Raw genomic sequence first — 21,170 nt, 5'->3', positions numbered from 1 at the left:
GTGTTATTTAAAATTTTCCTTAGTGATCTGGAAGAGTGATTGCAGAGTAAAATTGGCAGGTTTGTGGTTGACAAAACTTTTCTGAATAACAAGAAGCCAAGCTGAGAAGGGATGGACTTTTAGACCTGCAGGACATTTTTGTGTAGTAAAGTATAAAGTAATGGATTAAACAAAAGATAAACCAAATGATTATTGAAAGGTAATGGGTTCTGAGTTGTGAGTAATGACCCAGGAAAAGGATATATCTGCTCCTTGAATACACCGGCCCAGCGTCCCACTGCAGCCAAAGACCAAAAGTTGGCCATTGTCGGCAGTGGGACCAAAGACAGAATGAAAATTATTTTCTTTCCCTTGTGTAAATCAAGGAACAATGTGTGAACTGCTGCCTCTCCTCTCCTCATCCCCTGCTTCCAGGAATACCAATACATGTCTGATTGTTGTATTTCAGGGCTGATATAATAAAGTTGGAGAAGGTCCCAAGAAGGGCAATTACAATGATCAAGGAGATTGAAGGAATGAATGATGGAGAGGCTACAAAAGAAGGGCAGACTAATATAATTAGGACTCTTCAGTCTGCAAGATGAAGTTTGAGAGGTGACAGGATCAAAGTTTATAAAATCATGCAGGGCATGAATGAGATACATTTGGACTTCTTCCCGAATCCCAGAATACTCCAACAAGGAGGTCAGTAAGGTTAAACTCTGGGGTTGATCAGATCCAAATGGTGTGACTATAGGGGAAGGATGGGAATAAGAATTTCTACAGAGCCTGTCATTGTTGTTCAGTTGTTTCAGTTGTGTCTGACTCTTCGTGACCCCATTTGGGGTGTTCTTGGCAAAGATACTGGAGCGGTTTGCCATGTCCTTCTCCAGCTCATTTTACAGATGAAGAAACTGTATAAAGTATAAAGGGTTAAGCGACTCACCCAGGGTCACACAGCTAGTAAGTGTCTGAGGCCAGACTTGAACTCAGGAAGAAGGGCCTTCCTGACTCCAGGCCAGCACTCTTATTTACTGCACCACCTAACTGCAATTATGTAGAAAGCCTACTAAGTGCTTTACAAATAATATCTCATTTGATACTCACAACTCTTCGAGGTAGGTGTTAAAATCCTCATTTTATAGTTGAGAAAAATGAGGCAAATGGAGGTTAAGTGACTTGCCCAGGGTCACACAGAGCCACCGAGCTTCTCCTCTCCCCCCTCCGGGCCATTAAAGAACTATCTCAAGACAATGGGATGTATTGGGAGTGGATCCATTGAGCTTTGTCTCAAAGAAGTATAGATGCAAGTATTTGCTCTTGGTATAGTAGAGTGAACAGTTAGAAGGCTTGAATTTTAATCCTGACTGGCATTTACTGACTGAATGCCTCTGGGAGAGTCATGTAATTTCTCTGAGCCTTGGTTTCCCTATCTGTAAAACGTGGATGATAATATTTGCCCGTCATCGAGTTTTTTAAAAAGGGCTGTATAACTTTCAAAGTCCTATAAAAAATATGATCTATCACCCTGATTTTAAATATTCCAATGTCAGCAAGAGACCAAGGAAGAGAGGTTAATAATTAAAGGCATTGCCTCAGAAGCTTTTTCAACACAAGGGGTTCTCTGTCATCCCAGCTCCTGGGTCCTGGTTTGGCCCAGAATCAGGGTACACCTGTAAGCCTCTGAATTTCTCTCAGGTTGTAAATGCCTTCTGGAAAAGCCTGAACTTTGAGGGCACCTAGAAATAGAAGAAAGTATAAAGGAGGCCAGAAGGAAAATAATTCCTGCTCTAGAATCAGACTGACTCTGGTATTTTTGCTCCTTATTAATGTTGCTATGAAACCAACTTGACCTTTTGGACTCCAGATCCTAGTCTGCTCTTTGTTGTTATTATTGATGAGATGTTTCAGTTGTGCCTGACTCTCCACGACCCCATTTGGGGCTTGCTTGGCAAAGATAATGGAAGGGTTTGCCATTTCCTTCTCCAACTCATTTTCCAGATGAGTAACTGAGGCAAACAGGATTAAGTGACTTGCCCAGGGTCACACAGCTAATAAGTGTCTGAGGCTGCATTTGACCTCAGATCCTCCTGACTCTAGGGCCAGTGCTCTATCCACTGCTTCACCTAGCTGCCCCTAGACTGCTTTAACATCATACAATTCCCTGATTCCCTAAGTCTTGCCTGAGTAGCTGAACTGGTCCAGACGGCTGAGCAATCCCTGCCTTTTTGGTGCTTGAGATGTCACATGGCTGAGGCAGCTAATTAAGCTTGAAAATGGTAATTTCAGGACTGATGCAAAGCAGTCTTATTTTATGTTCCATGCAGGGTAGTGAGGTGAGGGATTTGCAGGAGGGACCAAAGTTTTATGGTGATCATGACCCTAAGGGTTAGTATAAGTTAAAAAAAACCAACAGGTTCAAAAAAGGGCTTAAATAAGTCCCTGGCAGATCCATAATTGATTTTAGGAGTCAGTCAACAAGTCTGTATGGAGCACTTGCTGTGTTCAGATGAAGACTAGGGGCTGTAGACAACAAAGAGATATATGACAAGATCCCCTCCCTTATGAGGATTTTAGTTCATTTAAGGAGCCAAAAGTCACACACGAAACAGCAACAAATGATAGGTCAGTACAGAAAACACTCCCGAGTGGTCTGAACATTGCAATGTGCCACACTTTCAGAGGGGCACTGACAAGATGATGCGTATCAGTCAGTTGACAAGCCTTTATTAAGCCCTTAGTACACACTAGTCACAGTGCTAAGTGCTGAGAATACAAACATGGTGAAGGAGCACCAATTAAATTAAATTAAGAAAATGCAAAAGTATCAGTTCTTTTTTTTAGTCAACAATTGTTTATTAAGTGCCTACCAAGTACTAAGCATTGTTATTCTTTCATGTTATTCTTGCAGAAAAGGTGGAGAGGTGTGTATCTGATAAAAACAAAAAAGATGAGTTTCAATCCCTAGTTGAAAGGCTCAGTTTCAACATGGCAGGGGATCTCTAGAGGAAGGTACCAGGGACTTCTGCTTGGCCCCTAAAGTATCGATTCTAATGCAGCAGGAAGTAAGGTCAGCCTTAAGATAGCCATGTTCTTCAGTCCAGTGGAAAAGGAACAGGCTGATAAGAATTGTCTGTGTAGGCTGGGCAGGATGTGAACAGTGAGAAATGGGTCTTTTCTTCTGCATGGTGAGTGAATGGTACTCTGAATCTATAAGAAGCTCCATGTTGCCCCTTCTAAGGGGGGCTCTCTCTGTATGGTGGGGACAAAGAGAAAGAAGCTTACCATGGAGGACCAACCTGGCTGGCAGGGCCAGCTGGAAGTCCTGTAGGACTCAGGCTAAGAAGGATAAGAGCAGGGGTTAATCTGGTATAGGTAGACCTCTGAGGGGTCCAAGAATTCATTTAAGGGGTCTGTGAATGTGGATAGAAAAAATTACATCTTTCTTTTCACTAACCTTTAACTGAAATCTGCTATTTCCTTCAATTATTTAAAAGCAGTATTCTGAGAAGGGGTCCATAGGCTTCACAAGATTGCTAAAGGAGTCCATGACACAAAAAAAGGTTAAGAACTCCTTGATCAGATGCCAAAAGCTCAAACAGACCAGGGTGAAGCATTCCAGTCTCAGGTTTGAGAGACTGGCTTTCCTGGGTCCATAGCCAGGAGACAGAAATCAGCTCCTTTTGTTTGGGTACTATCATACTTGACTCAGTGACCTCTGAGCACCTTTTTGACCCTGGGATTCTTTTAGTCAGGGCTTCAGCAGCACAGGCTGCCCCAGCAACATCTCGTTTGTTCAGTTCCCTCTAGTTTGCTCCTCCAAACCTACCCTGCCTCTGTCCTCAGCCCCCGCACATCACCCTTTGCTAAAAATTATTCCAATTGTTCTTGCTCCTTCCGCCTCCTCACACAGTTACAGCCATTCCCTACTTAGCTCCCTTCCTCAAGAAGGCCCCTCTCCCTGAGCGTCTGCCCTTCCTCCCCTGATATTCCCAAAGGGCCAAGGACTCAAATCTAAAGCTTAAACACTCCTCTTCAGCCACTGGCCTGTGGCCTGGGACCCAAGAGTGGATAGGTCTTGCCTTCCCAAGACAAACTCCTTGAGGGCAGAGACTATGACTTCATGGACTCCCCAGAGCACAAGACTGGCTCATTCATAGCAGATGATCAGTTAGAGACTTGTTAACTGATGGATTGATTATGTCTCCAGGGAACAGGAGCTGCTTTCTCAGAGGACTCCTGGGAAAGAAGCGCTTATGGCCCAAGACTAGCTCTCTGCTCTACTTTTTCAGTTTCAAAGGCTAAAAGGGGCAAAATCCCAGACTTCATGATATCCTAGGGACCAGTTAGCTCTTGGTACCTTTTTGCCACATTTTAAGAAAAGCTTGTCAGGGGCAGAAGTGTTTGAGGAACGTGAGGTCACTGATCCTCAGGAGCTGTTTTAGAGAGATGAGATGGATGGAGATTTCTGACATACTGCTATTCATTTCAACATTCTTTCTTCCAAGACTCCAGACACATAGGACAAGAGCAACTGCTCTGGTCAGCCTCTTGCAGTCTCAACAATATCCACGAGGCATCTGTATCTGAAGGAAAGAACTGGTCAGCCTGACACAGACCAATCTATCTCCCCAGGCCTTCATATACAGCTACCGTTTCTAGATGTGATTCAAGGTGAGGACGATGGAAGGATGTTCCTAGGAAACCAGCATCTGGGAGGAAGGAGGTATGGAAAGGATGTCTGGTGACATGGAAAGCCACAGGTAACAGGGATGAGAATCATAGATTCCAAGGGGAGATATGGAAGCCTCAAACCTTTAGTGGAATATAAGGGGATTCCCTCTTCTCCTTTCCCTCGCCCCGTGTGTCCCAGATACATGTGTCCTTCCTCAGTGTGGATAGACAGTCGTGGCATCTGACCAAGTTCAGTTTCCTAGAGCAGGTTCCCTTTGCCTGCAACAGCATACCAAGATCTTCTTCTTACTTGCTCCTCTCTCTAAAGCTACATGAACCTGTCAGGCCTCTGGCCTTGATTAGTGAAGGTGACAGAAGAAGATGGGCAGAGCCCAGAAGGACTTCTTGAGGTTGGCTGGGGCACTCTCAGAGGGACTGCGACTGTGAGGATTTATGGATGTCTGTGGACGAGCAGTAAAATCCAGGGCTGGTCTGTACCTCATGTCTGGCTGATCCTGCTGACAGTGTATCACTGAGCAAACCCTCATGCCAAACAAAAGGGTTGGCAGCTTTATGCCTTCTAGGACTGGCCTGCCAGCCAATACAGGTACAGTCCTGAATCACTGCTGATGCCAAGCACTGAGGCCTTTAACCCCAAAACTCAAAGCTCTGTCCTGACAGAAAGAGATGCCTGGGTGGGGAGAAAAAGGGTCAGAGACGAAGGGAGATTGAGAATAACCAGGGGAAGGGCAATTCAGGGAGAGATGAGAGATAGCAGAGAAAGGGAGAGAGAAAATTTAAGTTCTAGCATAATTTCACAAAGAACCCCCTGGTTTGTGGTCAAGAATCTGTACTATTTTTGCTCTCACAATTCCACTCATTTACTGGTGCTTGCCTGAGGGATTAGCGGAGCACAGGCCACAGGGCCTGTGATGATAATAGCCAGCATTTTATCATTTACAAAGAGCTTTACATATGTTATATCATTTGATACTCACAAGAACCCTGGGAAGTAGGTGCTATTACTATCTTCATTTTACAGAAGAGGAAACTGAGGCATATAGAAGTTAAATGATTTGCCCTGGGTCACATGAATGGCAGGATTTGAACTTGGGTCTCCCTGACTACAAGTCTGGCACACTAGGCACCTAGTTGGTGAGAAACTGTGGGATGTAGTGAAAAGAGCACACTGGACTGGGAATTAGGAAAGCTCGGTTTTAATCCTGTTTCTGCTACTAACTTACTACGTGATTCACTTCACTTCTCTGGGCCACAGTTGACTTATCTGTAAAATGAGCTGGTTGGATAGATGATCTCTCAAGTTTCTCTAACATTCTGTAAAGTAAGATAACACGTGTAAAGTGTTTTATAACCTGAAAGCACTATATAAATGTAAATTGTCCTTGTTGTTAAAGCAAAGGGTTTCATTGGTGTTTGTTGGTAATCTAAGAAAGCTTTATGGATGAGAAACGCAAGGCCTGGACTGATAGAAAGAAGGGGAGAGGGAAAGGGACTGGGATAGGAAGGGAGAGATACAGGTAGTGAAAAGGGGCAAGTTGTGTTTAAGAAATAGCCTGGGAGAGAGGTCCTGAGGAAGTCTGTATGGAAAGAAAAGCATGATGGTAGAGGTCATAGGTGGGGTCTCCTGAAATTCTAGTTTCCTACAGTAGCTAACCATGAGCCAACAAAATTCACAAAAGTAAAAGCAGAGCCAGCCAACCAGGGAAACATGGCCAGGGCTTTCCATAAGGAATACCCCAGTTTCACCAGCTCCGCAGGGCAGTGCAACACTCTAGGGGTTTCCTTGGGCAGTAATATGCCTTTAGGAATAGACAATGATGCACGTTTGTCTGTCTGTCTGAGCAACAGTACTATAGATGGAAGACTTTTGCTTAACCTACAAAGCTAGTACCCTAGGAAACCTCTGAGGGAGCTAGAACTGTAACAGAGATACCAACTTCATTTCCTTCTGTCTCTGCTCAGCAATGGAGCCAAGATTTAAACCAGCCATTTCTTGAGGCCCCTCAGTGGATGTTTGCACCTACTCCAAACCAAAGGGATAGATTCTACCATGTCTAATGGCCAAGCCCCATACGAAACCCTTATCATACTTCTGCCAGGGTCAGTGACCATAAGGTAAAGCTGTTCTAGAAAATGAGAGCTGATTCACTTGGAAGCCTTGGGCTTTGACCCTAGACTTTGCAGTGGGCTACACTAATGGCCATCTGGTTGGGTTTCCTGGTGTTCTTCTATCTTTCCAAGATGTTCCCCACCTTCAGAATTACTGAGAGCTTTGGGACAAGGGCCACACAACAGCCTGCTATTGCTTGGGTCTCGAGAATTAGCTGCAGAGTTCTTTTCCTTCCTGGGGGGCTGAGGCAGAGAATTGTGCTACTGTCTCCTGCTTGCTCAGGACTTTGCTTTTGGTAGTTTCATGCCACTGCCTACTCAGTAAGGGGCTATAGACAAAGCACAGTCCAGATGAGGGAAAAATAATCTAATTAAATGTTTAACTGATTAATCAACAAGTATGTATTGTTCATAGTCAGCTAAGTGGGGCAGTGGATAGAGTGCCAGGCCTGGAGTGAGAAAGACTCATCTTCCTGAGTTCAACTCTGGCCTCAGACACTTCCTAGCTGTGTGACCTTGGGCAAGTCACTTAAACCCTGTTTGCCTCAGTTTCCTCATCTGTAAAATGAACTGGAGAAGGAAATGGCAAACCACTCCAGTATCTTAGCCAAGAAAACCCCAAAAGGGGTCATGAAGAGTCAGACTCAACTGAAAATGGCTAAAAACAACACTAACATGTGGACAAGATCTGTGCTAGGCTCAGAGGGGCCCTATATCAGAATTACATAAAACAGTCCTTGATCAAAAGGAACATATAACCGATGTAGGGAAACAATATTAACCACAGGAAACAAAGGGGAATAGAATATACTCTAGAATTATGTGACAAAATGGGCATTTTGAATTGTTGCTGTTGTGTTTGTCCTTCATTCTCGATGGAGACCATGACATCAGGGAGATGATGACATGACTTGCAATTGACTTTGATTTGAATGAGGAAGGGCTGTGCAAGGTCACCAGCCTCACTTTCTCCTCCTGAGCTGTCTGGGACCAGTGGCCAGATATTCATCAGGATGACTGGAGAAGGCTCAGGATGCCCTTTCAAGCTAAGGTCTTTTCAGGTTCTCACTTTGAGTGAGGTAACGCTCATTCAGTGAATAGGCCTCTTTAAGAAGTGAGTCAAGGGATGGCCCCTTTAATTAAAAAAAAAAAATCAAACTGGTAGGGGAAGACCCTACCAGTTGCTGACCAAAATTAAGGACATATTCTTGATCTCATCATTACCTAAAACTGTTAAAATCTCTCAAGATCCAGAATCCTGAAGTTTTTCTCTGACCTCACTCTCCTATCCTTCCATCCTTTCTCTCTGCCTCCTAACTCCTGAGTGTATCTCTGTCCTCATCATGCCCACAACCTTCTAGGCTTCCCCAGTCCATTACCCCTAGCTCTGGTCTCACTTTTGTCCATTTGAAATCTTGTCTCTGGACGTAATCAGTTCTATCTCATACTGTCTTCTCCCTTGCCTCCTTGTTCCTGTGTTATCATCGTGCATACCTTGCCAAACCCCTACCCTGAGTTACACCTGCCGTCTACTTTTGCTGCTGAACAATACTAGAGGAAGTCACGCCACCTGGACAGCTGGCTCCCTGAAGAATGTGCTATCTAAAATCTCAGCTGGGTCCTCACAGCTGTAGAGAGATCTTTCTGTTCTTTCCTGACTGTACTCCCCACAGCAGTGGTTCCAAGCCTTCTCTTTCATCCACATCCTGCCAACACAATTCTACCCCAGCAGAGGGGGGGCTTCTTTCTACTTTACCAAGACAACAGGAGCCATCTGCTGTGACCCCCTTCTTCCCCAATCTAAACCTCCAAATCACCCATTCTGAGGCATCATTACCTACTCTCTCCTCTTTTTCTGGAGTCTCTGCATGAAGAGCTGGTGCTTCTCATTGCCCAACCCTCTCCTTGTAATCTTGGATTTTCTTCTCTCCAGATCCCTCCAAGAGCTCGAATCCTCTTTCTTTAATCTTTAAACTCTCTTTCACCACTGGTTCCTTCCCTGCTTTCTTTAAACGTGCCTAGATTTCTTCCATTCTTAAAACAAAAACAAAAATACTTTCACTTGATGCTTCTATGCCCTCAAACTGCTTTCCTGTATGTCTCTTCCGTTTTACAGTTAAACACTGAATATGAAGGAAGTCTCTTGCAGTGATTGCCTCCTCTTCCTCCCCTCTGACTTACTTCTTGATCCCTTGCAATCTGGCTTCTGACCCAACCACTCAACTGAAATGGCTTTCTCCAAGGTTTTCAATGATCCAGTGGTGGATCTCTTAATTGCTAAATCCAATGCCTTTTTTCTCAGTTAGCAAGAGTTCTTGATGTCCCTGCAGCTTTTGATACAGTTATCTACCCCTCCAGCTGGATATTCTCTCCTCCCTGGGTTTTCGTGATACTGCTAGTTCTCTTACCTGTCTGACCACACCTCAGCCTCCTTTGCTGGACCAGCATGCATATCTTGCATGTCTTTTATTTAAGGGGGTTGCTCAAGAGTACATATCACCCAATGCTGCCTTCCTTTCTTTCTTTTCTTTTTAGGCAATTGGGGTTAAGTGACCTGCCCAGGGTCACACAGCTAGTAAGTGTTAAGTGTTTGGTCTGAGGCTAGATTTGAACTCAGGTCCTCCTGACTTCAGGGCCGGTGCTCTATCCACTGAGCCACCTCGCTGCCCCTCTTCTTTTCTTTCTCTACCCCATCAGTGATCTCTTCAGTTTGCATGGCTTCAATGGATCTCTATGCAAATGAGTACCAAATCTATGTATAAAGCCCTCATCTGTCTTCTGATCTCCTGCTAGATATCTCCAGCTGGATGGCCCATGGGTCCATCAAACTCAAAATGTTTGAAATATAACTCATTATTTTCCCCCAAACTTTTTTATCTTTCTTATCAAGAGCATCTCTCCTTTCCACCCCTCTCCGGTTCACAACTTCAAAGTCATCATTAACTCTTTCCTCTCTCTATTCCCCATATCTATTCAGTTGTCAAGACACTTCAATTCTACCTCCCAACATCTCTCCTATCTGTACCCTTCTCTGCACTTACACAGCCATCCCCTAGTTCAGGCCCTGGTTATCTCTTGACTGGCCATTGTGATGGCCTCCTATTTGGAGGTGAGCTTCTAGTCTCTATTCCACCTTTAAGATAATTGCCATAATAATCTCTCCAAAGCACAAGCCTGACTGGGTCACTCACCTATTCCAGAAGCTTGAGTGGCTCCTGATTGTCTCTGGGATAAGTAGAGAGAAGAGTGGAGAGTACCTTTGGCATGACAGTCAGCTCATGACTCCCAGATCTTGACTATAGAGTCAGGACTGGAGAGGCAGAGAAGTCAAGTCAGGTGTAACGGTCTGAGAAATTGCTACATGGTTTTTTCCAGATCATCCCCACCCCAATTATTCTGTATTTACTTATCTGTGTACAGTGTAACCAATCAAGCAAACCACCTGTTTGGAATTTAAAACTCTTCAGTGTTTGACTCCAGACTGTTTCTGGACTTTACCTCTCCTAGTGGGGACCTTGCTGTTCCCCATACAGGGTGTTCCATCTTCCACCTCCATTTCTTTGCACAAGCTGTCTCCCATGTCTACAGTGCTCTCCCCCCTCAACTCTGCTTCTTGGAATCCCTAACTTCCTTCATTTCTCAGCTCAAGTGCTACCTTCTATCCAACAATTACTAAACACCTACTATGTGCCAGGCCCTGGAGATATAAATACAGTGCAAAAAACTATCCCAGAGAGGAAGGGAAGGGGAAGAAGAGGACACATGTAGGTATATACAGAATAAATATAAAAAGAATAAATAAAAATTATTTAAATACAAGTTAGCTTGAGAAGGGAGGCATTAGCAGAAAGTCTTCACATAGGTGATATTTGAACTTTGTCTTGAAGGAAGACACAGATCCTATGAGACAGAAGTGAGGAGGGAGTGCATTGCAGACCTGGGAGACAGCCAGTGCAAATGCACACAAATTGGAAATGGAGTACTGTGTATGAGAAACAGAGAGACCAGCTTGTCTGGAATGCCGAGTATGAGAGGATGAGTAATGTCAGCTGAAGCTGGAAAGAGGGGTTGGGGCTAGGCTCTGAAAGGCTTTAAAAGCTAAACGAAGAGTTTATAATTTGATTCTAAAAGCAATAGGAAGTAACTTGCATTTATTAAGGAGAGAGACGTGGTCAGATCTGTGCTTGAAGAAAATCACTTTGACAGGAGCGTGGAGGACGGACTGAGGTGGAGTGAGAAAAAAGAAGGGCCTGGGTGTGGTAGTCATTGCCCTTTGTTTTTGAAGAGGACCAAAATGACATCAGCATGTTGGGATAGAGAGAAGTGGTCATATGTGAGAGATGTGGAGGTAAAAATGGTATGATTTGGCAAACTGACTAGATATGTAGGGTGAGGGAAAAGGAGATTTAAGGATAAGAGCAAAATTATGAACTTAGAAGAATGGAATGGTGGTGCTTCTACATCAATGGGGCAGTTTGGAAGAGGGGTGGGTTTTGGGGAAAAGATGAGTTTTGTTTTTGGACATGTTAAGTTTGAGATGTCTCCGTGACATCTAGTTTGAAATGATTAATAGCCAGTAGGTGGTATTGAAACTCAAGGTAAAGAGAGGCTGGATGTAGAGGTCTGGGAGTCATAAGCATAGCAATGATAATTAAACTCTATTTAGTAGAATGTAAGCTCCTTGAAGTCAGAACTGTTTTGTTTTGTATCCCAAGATCCTGGTGCAGTGTCCTGTACACGTTTTTAATAAATGCTTATAGACTTGAACAATATGCACAAAGTCATGGTGGGGGTGAGGTAGATGTGGGGGAGTGTTGAGCATGGTTTATATGTGGGATGGAGAAAAGATCCTAAAAAGAGCAGAATATACATAATAGGGAATGGAAGATAAGGTGGTATAATTAAGGCTGGGATATGTTATTAAGATCTCAAAATGTAGTCACAGGAGTTTATATTTGATAAGAAATAGAAAGCAATAGCAAAAGAATGACACACAAAATTAGTGTTCAAGGATATCTTTATTAAAGTTGTACTTGGTTCTTGAGAGCTATGTCAGTGGCTCTGAGAGAATCTATCAACCTGCCATCCTGCTTTACAGATAAGAAGAGTGAAGCTCATTGAGGTTAAGTGACTTGACCAAAGTTAAATAGTCAGCATGTGGCAGAACTAATACTAATGTCTAGATATTTTGATTCTTAGTTCAGAGCTCTTTAGTAGTCACCAGAATAAAGGTAACAGGTGAAGCTTTTAGAATGAATGAACTTTTCAGGCACAGACTGTAGAAAGTGCATAGCTAGGGGACGAACCCAGGAGGTGAACCATTATTAGGAAATGGGGAGGGCTAGTGATGTGTGAACCATAGAAAGAGGCAGAGGAATAGAGAGGAAGGAGGAGAAATAGAATAATGCAGTGAGTGCCATAGAAGCCAAAGTAGACAGGGTTTCAAAGAAGGAAGGGGTGGATCGTGTCAAATGCCATCTAGAAGTCAAGGAAAAAAACAACACAGAAAAGGTCAGTGGGTTTGATAACAAAGAGGTCATTGGTGACTTTACAGGGGACAATTTCATAAGAGTGAAGGAAATAAAATACAGATTGAAGAGTTAAGGAGGTAAAAGTAGTTAAGCCTGGCAATAAGGGAAGCAGGATCAAGTAAAGGATTTTTCAAGTTGAAGAACAGCTAGAAAGGAAGCAGTCAATGGAGGGTGAAGGGGTGAGTATAAAGACTAAGACTCCAGAGGAGGTGAGAGGTAATGGGGTCCAGCCTCCTCTTCTCATAGAGACAAAAGATGTTTTCCTATGAGAATGAAGATAAATATGGGAGTGTGGCTGATGGACTCCATTTCCTCAAGGAAGAAGTGAGGTCACCATCTCCTGGGATGAGGGGACAGGGAGGGGCCTAGGAATGAGATAGGAAGAAAGAGGTCTGAAACAGCTGTTAAAGTGTTCTCTTGGGAATCAATATGAAATTAATAAAAAGATTGGGGTCTCTTTGTCTACAACTACTTCACGTCAATCACACTGTGGCTTCTCCATCCTCTTGCGGAGGCAATGAAGACTGCCCAGATGGAGGGAGATGTAGTTAAGAGATAGAATGTCATTATTAGCCACCAAACGCTCCTGTCTGGCCCCTGGTTGAAGGGATGATGGAAACTGCCTAGGCTACCCCTAGTAGAAAAATTCAACATCTCTTTTGTAAAAGCACTGAATGCTCCCTAACCTCTCGCCTTTCTTCTATATTTCTTCTGACCCATTATCCCCAAATACCCAAGAAGGACACCAGCAGTGGCAAGTACTTGCTTATCGTATGTCACTGCTTACAGTGGATGGGTAGTAAAAGGCTATCTACAAAACTGCCCTTAGATCCTGGATGCTAGGTTTCATAGCTGGGTGGCATGAAGCCAACCTCCTTCATTCACTAGTGTGCAGAAGCTCAGAAATAGGCTCCCATCATGGGACAAAAGGGCAGCACATTCTTGTTTCAACTGCTATACTATTGTAAGAATACTTCTCTGCAATCTCTCTGTAGTATTACTGGAGAAGTCTTGCTTGATTACACAGCTAGAACTTTTGTTCCTGCCCAGCAGTGCCACCTTCCCTGGGTACATTCTCCTCCACAGAAACTTAATGTTCTGGTCCTGGACTATGGCTATATTCTAAGGCATCAGGCTGTGTGTGTGCGGGAGGAATGGATCAGTCTCAAATAGCAACCAGGTCTGGACTGGTGGGAGTGAAGGGAAGGTGAGTCACTCACCGGTCAGCCTGAAGTCCCAGATTTACACAGCCCAGATGCTCATCAAATTTTTATAAGAGTAATTCTCTGAGAACAGGGATATCAGGATTAATGAGCAAGTATCTGCAACATACAGATGTCCCTCACTTTGAATTCTAGAAATATGTCCCTCAAAAGTTATTGGTTAAAGAATTTGGGGAAAGAAAATTTTAAATAGTAGCTGCCTAATGAAAGAGGTCCCATGGTGTAAACCAAAACATCTTTTCATAATTCGAAGAATCCCCCTAATTGCCTGGTTGATAAGCTTGGATTTGTATCACTTTCCCACTTTCTCCTTTGCCTTGATGTTTTGAGGGAACAGGGCCCCGAGTATATTTCTGACAATCTTAATACAGAAAGTTGTCTCCATTTGGATTCATGAGTTCAACCACATTTGGTTTGGAATAGCACTCAAAACCAAAACACAAGGCAGTGTAGCACAGTGGAAAATATGATAAATTGGGAATTGAGGAATTGTAGTTCAAATCCTAGCTCTGACAATACCTAAGTGACCTTAGGAAGTCACTTAATTTCTCAATTTCTTCATCTGTAAAATTTGGTAGGGGCAGGGAGGGAGGAGAAGTGAACTAGACAATCTCAAAGACCACCATCACCTCTAGCTCTAAAGCTATGATAGTATGATACTCACTTGGGAAGGAAACAGAAGTCACTCAGAGCTGATAAGACTTTGCATCCATTTAGTCTGTTTTTCCCTAATAATTCCAAAGTACTTCATATGTATGTTCTGTTGCAAAAATTATGTCTCTTTAGAGACCCAGAGACCAAGAGATTAGGGGTGAGTAAAGCCAGGGGCAGACCAAACTGGGACTCATGACAATATAAAGATGGGAATGGTAAACAGAGAACTGAATAAATAAATAAATGTATACATTTATATATGTGTGTGTGTGTGTGTATGTATGTATGCGTATACACACATATGTACATATATTAATAGTTAAGATGTGGTCCTTAATACATAACAGCCTGCAGTGATTCAGTGAATATGAGGAAGGATTTCATTCACCTCTCTTCCTCCCCAGCCCCAAGGTGTGCTGTTCCAACAACTTGTGCTGGTCTATGGCAGGCTGAGAAAGAAGCAATGCCTTTGGTTACAAAAATAATACTGACAAGGCCTAGAAGGGGCCTCCCTGTTGATGAAGCCAACTTTGTGGAAAGTAGCGTCTGCAATTGCCAGACTGGAGCCAGATGGGTTGCAGGTGGACGTCACTGTATATTTCCAGAAACAGTATACACAGTTTTTTGTTTATTTTTTATTTTAAATGCCTAAGAGAAATGTATTTTAGGGGACCCTGTGAGGAATTCTTTAATAATGCAGTTATCTCAACTTGTCCTTCAGGGGAATATAGATTTACAGGCTCACAGAAGAAGAGCAAGAAGGCACTTCAGGGCCATCTAGTCCAATCTCCTCAATTTACTGAAGCCTGGGGAGGGGAAGAGGTGCCCAAATGGTCAGATAAAGCCCTGGATCTAGAGTCAGGAAGACCTGAGCTCAAATCCTGCCTCAGATAATGGCTGAGTGACTCTGAGTAAGTCTCTCAACCTCTCTTTGCCTCAGTTTCCTCATCTGTAAAATGGGGATAACAATAGCACCTACCTCCCAGGCATGTTGTGAGGTTCAAATGAGGTAATATTTATAAAGTGCTTTACAAACCTTAAAGTGCTATTTAAGTGCTTTTATTAGAAGCAGCTAGGTGGGAAAGTAGATAAAGTACTAGACTTGGAGTCAAGAAGATCCAAGCTCAAATCCAAATTTAGACACTTACTAGCTGTGTTACTTTGGGCAAGTCACTTGGCCTCAGTCTGCCTCAGCTTCCTCATCTGTAAAACGGGGATCATAATAGCACCTAGTTCCCAGGGTGGTTGTAAGGATGAAAACGAGTCAATATTTGTCAATTGCTTTGTGAACCTCAAAGTGCTATATAAATGCTAGTCTTCTTGCATTATTACTGTTGTTGACTTGTCCAAGGTCACACAGTATTAAAGGGCAAATCTGAATCCAGATCCTGACTCCTGAGATATTCCTCTTCCATAACGGGTTGCTGAAAGCCCAGGACACTAGTGGTATTGATATGCTTTGAAGATGAGGGACATTTTGTAGTCTTTTCTTCCTGAACAGAAGTCCTGAAACAGACTATGTAGAAAAAAATGGGTGATGGTTTTTGGGAAGGTGATGAATGAATGGGATTCCTAAAGATAAACAGAGAAAAACAGGCCGCTAGGCTGGAGGAAAAGATTTGATGAGGGCTAGCTAAGTGGCCTAGGTTTGCAAACAAGAGATTTGATCTTGATAAACATTCCTTTAAATAAAATACATCAATTTTCATAGGATCATAGATTTGGGGCTAAAAAGGGACCACAGAGGTCATATAATTCAAGTCTCCTTATTTTATAGATGAGGAAACTGAAGGCCAGAAAGTCTAAGTGATTTGCCTAAGGCCACACAGCTAGTAAGTGGCTGAGCTGAGATTTGAATCCAGGTCCTCTGACTCCAAATCCACTATTACTTCTGTTGTTTTGGGCCATGTATGACTCTACATGATTCCTTTTGGGGTTTTCTTGGCAAAGACACTGGAGTGATTTATCATTTTCTTCTCCAGCTCATTTTACAGATGAGGAAACTCAGGCAAAAAGGGTTAAGTGAATTGCCCAGGGTCACATAGCTAGTAAGACCACATTTGAACTCAGGAAGTAAGTCTTCCCGACTCCAGGCTCAGAGCTCCATCCACTGTGCCACCTAGCTGCCCTACTATTGCTTCTACTATAACACAGTAAATTGCTGGTTTGGCTGACCCATTTCCTGTGGCCTCCCACAATGCTTTCCCTCAGAGGGAAGGAAGACCTGGAGCTGTCTTTCAATTCTCTTCGGAGCCTGGGGAATTTTTTTTCCTCCTGTAAATGAAGGCTGCAAAGGGTCCTAGAAAACAACTTACTTTTCTCTCTTTATTTCCTCTTGTTATAGCAATGGTAGAAAGGAAGCCCTACCTCAAATAACATTTTGTAGATCTCTCTGAAGGATGAAAGGGGATAGGAATCTAGAAAGGGGACAGAAGTTGGGAAATAGGGACAGAGGTTAGAAAGAAGTAAATGGAGGTCAGAAAAAAGGGCTAGACAAGGAAGTAGGGGGCATAGATCATTCTAACTAGGTCCCTCAGGTTTCCCTTGGGATTTCTTGGCCTGAGGCAGGGAATGAAGAAGTTAATATAAAGCTCACCACATGAGCGAGTGTATACCCCCAGGGTTGGACATCTAGCCAAGGTTACTGCCTATCAGGAGCTGCTCTGAAATTTAGAAGTATGAAAAACTTGTTGGGTTTTGTGGCTGATCAGCACGCAGTTTACTTAGGTTCAATTGAATATGCATTTATTAAGTGCCTGCCATGTGCCATGATCAGTGCTAGATACAGGAGATACAAAGACAGAAATGATGAATTCCTGCCCTCAAAGAGATTACATTGTAGGTGTAGGGTGTGTGTGTGTTTGTGTGTTTGTGTGTGTGTGTGTGTGTGTGTGTGTGTGTGTGCAGGTGGCGGCAGGGTGGGGAGAATTACCTGGGTATAGAAGAGTAGCCTTTAATAACACCGGCTAATTCACCGAACACACTAACAAAAAATAAGGCAAGACCCCTCAGTTCTAGGTTCCATGTGGCTATTCAATGTCCTTGCCTGCCTTCAAGCAACAGCTGCAATAAGAAAGCACCAACTAGGCTTATCATCACAGCCAATGGCTCTCTCCACTACCCTGGAGAACTCAGACTCAATCAACAATTTTTAGAAGCACATCTTGCTATGACAGCCAGTTTTATAATGTGGGGATTTACAAAGATAATTTCCTTATCTGCAGTTACAAAAATGCTATCTAATATGATCAGTTAACCACTAAAATCAAACTAACAGCTAACACATAATGGGGAATAGGTTTGGCAATGGTGCCAAATATTCAAACACAGAGGAGGGGAAGGGACTGCCTGGGATCCTACTCTGCTGCCACTCTGGACTAACCCTGGCCCAAATGAAGGGCAGAGTGGTATGATAGAAAGATCACTGAAAACATAGGTTTGAGTTCTGAGTCTATCATTTCATATGGTGATGTATAAATTACTTGGGACAAACCAAAAATTTGATATGGTTCCATTTTATGATCATGATGGTCATGCATGTGTGATTCTAACACCAGCTTGGCTCAGAACATCAGGCTTTTACCACATAAAACTCAACTGAGCTAGTTTCTTTACCTTGAATTAGTTCTCTTTCATTTGAGAGTTGGATTCACTGCTCTTTTTTGTTATGTTTTTAAAAAATGAATATTGTTCAAAGAAAGGGGCAAAAGATGTAGCTCTTAAAGATCACACTTCAATGACTATTAGAGATATTACAGTGACTATTGGTATGAGGAAATCAAGCATTTCAAGGATCATTCAAGCATGCAATGAAAGAAGATCAATCTCACTGGAGTGCTAAATGTGGTCAAAAAAAGAAAAATAACCCTACAAACTGAAAAACCATTCAAAACTGAAAAACCATTGTTACGAGTCAACTTAATTCTCAGAAAACAAAGACCTTGAGAAGCATCTGGCAGCTGCATGGGTTTGTAAATAATGCTACTATGGTGTGGTATGGACTTATTGAAACTGGAAGAACATTGAGAAGCCAGTTAAAAAAATCCCAGCTGGTAATCATTGCTATGAAGAAAAACACTTGTTATGCTTAAGACAAAACAAAGATGAGAGTGCTGAAAATTGGAAAACGATAATTTTTATTGATTAAACTCACTTTTTCATTCAAGGCTATACCAAAACACTTGATACAAGTCCAGGTGAGCCTGTCAGATTAGGCATCTTCTTTGAACTATAAAACATCCGTGCAAAAAATATTTGGGGGAATTTTTTACTTCTAAGGGTCCTGAAAATCTTGACTTGTTGAGGTGATGATGACCTCTGATAAAAAAAAAAAGCACTGTCATACTGAGAAGCAGAACTGTTCTGGAATTATAGAATTCCTAAATGGAGATGAAACACTACAACATGACCTTTTACTATGCCACATATCTCAAAAGGTTAAAAAAAACTTACTGAAGAGATGGGAGAAAAACATGCTTTAATGGCCTGGAAACTTGTCTGAATTAAATCCCACTGAAAACTTCTGAGCTAGGTGGCACAGTGGATAGAGCACTGACTCTGGAGTCAGGAGGACCTAAGTTCAAATTCGGCCTCAGACACTTGACATTTATAGCTCTGTGATCCTGGGCAAGTCACTTAACCCTGATTGCCTCACCAAAAAAAAAAAAAAAAGAAAAAAAAAAGAAAAAGAAAACCTATGAGCTACAATCAACACCAAATTTGGAAAAATAGGCTGTCAAAGGTACAATTAATATCCAATGTGATAAAAGTATGGCTTCATGACAAATTAAGAAGCATGCATTAAAATCATGTAAACTCAATGCCAAATCAAGTAAAACAAATGACAAGAGAAAAAGGAGGACATATTGCATATCTAAAGTTTTTAAAGTTGTAAACATTTGGCAGGTTTATTGTATATCAATATGTATTTTAGTCTGTTCCAGTCAATTCACAATCAATCACTCTTTCTTTGAGTTTTAGTTTCTTCATTTGTTAAATAAGGATAGTAATCCTTGCCCTGCTTACCACACAGACTTGTTCTGAGAATCAAATGAGATGATGGATATAAAAGTTTTTTTGAAATTTGTAGTGTATTATACAAATGAGTGGCATTATTATTACATGTGGGGATGGCGAGAACATGAAATGGTTGGCCAAATGCTTTATACCAAACAGAACTAGGTTATCAACAAGAACCCCGCAAGGCTGCTCTTCTCTCTGAAAAGCTAAAGAGGGGGTCCACCTAGAAGAAACCCTGACAATGCCAAACCCAAACTTATAAGTCAGGGACAATCATGTACTGTCTCCCTCAAGGTCTAATCCTTTGGATGAATTTCTGGAGTCTAATGACAGATGAAATCTTTCAGGAAGCCTTTCAATGGGTCTCAAGCCTACTTCTTCCTCACTTACTCCCCCACTCCACTCTCTCCACCCATCCCTACCCCCCATGACATGGTGAGAACTATTTCCTATAAAATAGCCTTAGGGCTGGTCCTTAGCAATCTGGGCCAAGATTTTGAGCCCTGACATTGTTCATCCCCTTTCCTTGGCTCAGGATGCCACTCCCTCCCTCTGATAAGATACTGGGTCAAAAACAGTAGGCACGTGAGAAGGAATAGAGAAGAGGTGAAAAAATAACTACCTTTGGTGGGAGCAACAATACAATTTAAACTCCAAAACTGCTTAAATATATAGACTATTCAATTTGGGCAGGTGTGCCAGCCACCCACACATTGGCAGCTGAATGCAACTCTACATGTAGCCCTCTATACAATCCTTTCTGTCCATGCCCTATGGTAGAGCCCAGTGGGAACCCTGGACTTGGATTTGGTTGTGATACTCCAACATTATGCTGGAATGTGTCCACATAATGAGAAGATGGAGAACCTATATTTAGGGCATGAGACAAGCATTGTTGCTGGGATGGATTTGACTGGGGCTGAAAAGCCAGCAAGTCCATCTCGGATCTAGAATCTCCCTACCTATAGAAGGGGCTAAAAAGCTCAAGTTGAGCTGTCTCCCTGCCACCTTAAAGGCTGGTTTTACTGTTGGAGATCAGGCAGCAAAGCAACAGGGACAAAACTAAGAAGACTCTCAGGGTTTCATATATTTTGACTGAAGCCAATTCAATATGTATTTTTTGAATTCCACATTCAAAAGCCAAACATACACTACTGAAACCAATCAGAGGCTTTTCTCCCTCAAGGTACTATAAAAACACAACCAAATCTAGTCTGAGGTCTTGACTTTTTGGAAAGAGACAAAGATGAATTTACATGGGGTTGGGCTGGGGAGCTGTAGGGTGACAAAGCCAACCTCTCCTGGTGCTTCCAGACTTATAACATAGCAGCAAAGGGAAGGCATGGTTACTGTTACTGTTACTGTTAATAATTATAGCTTCTATTTCTACAGTATTTCAAATTTAAAAGTACTTTACATATATCATGGAGATATGGCTTACAAGTCTAGACCTTTGTATGAACTTCTATTATTATTATTATTTTGGTGAGGCAATTGGGGTTAAGGACACACAGCTAGTATCAAGTATCTGAGGCAGAATTTGAACTCAGGTCCTCCTGACTCCAAGGCCGGTGCTCTATCCACTGCACCACCTAGCTGCCTCCATTGTATGAAATTCTAGATGAGCTTCTTGCCCCTCACTGCACCACATAGAATGCCTGTTCCATTGTTCATCTGCCTTCTGGGTTCGTGAGAAAGACAAAGGAGAGAACAGCCTAAGGATGCTCTGAGCTCACTAATACAAGGTTCTGTGGGCTTCAGGATTAAAATCCTCAGGGGAAAATAAAAAAAGAAAGGGGGAAGAGGGTGGTTAGAAAGAAAGAAAAGCAGATAAGCTTTCCCTGTTATCTGCAGAGGAGCCATAAAATCCAAGGGCTGAGCTTAATGTTTGCCAGTCACTATCACCCTCCTCCAGACTTCCCCAATCCTCAATGGAGCTTTATTAAAAAAGAATAAGGTT

This window comes from Vombatus ursinus, unplaced genomic scaffold (assembly GCF_900497805.2).
Source record: "Vombatus ursinus unplaced genomic scaffold, bare-nosed wombat genome assembly UNPS02014832.1, whole genome shotgun sequence".
Classification (NCBI taxonomy): domain Eukaryota; kingdom Metazoa; phylum Chordata; class Mammalia; order Diprotodontia; family Vombatidae; genus Vombatus; species Vombatus ursinus.
This window is presented reverse-complemented; position numbering follows the sequence as displayed.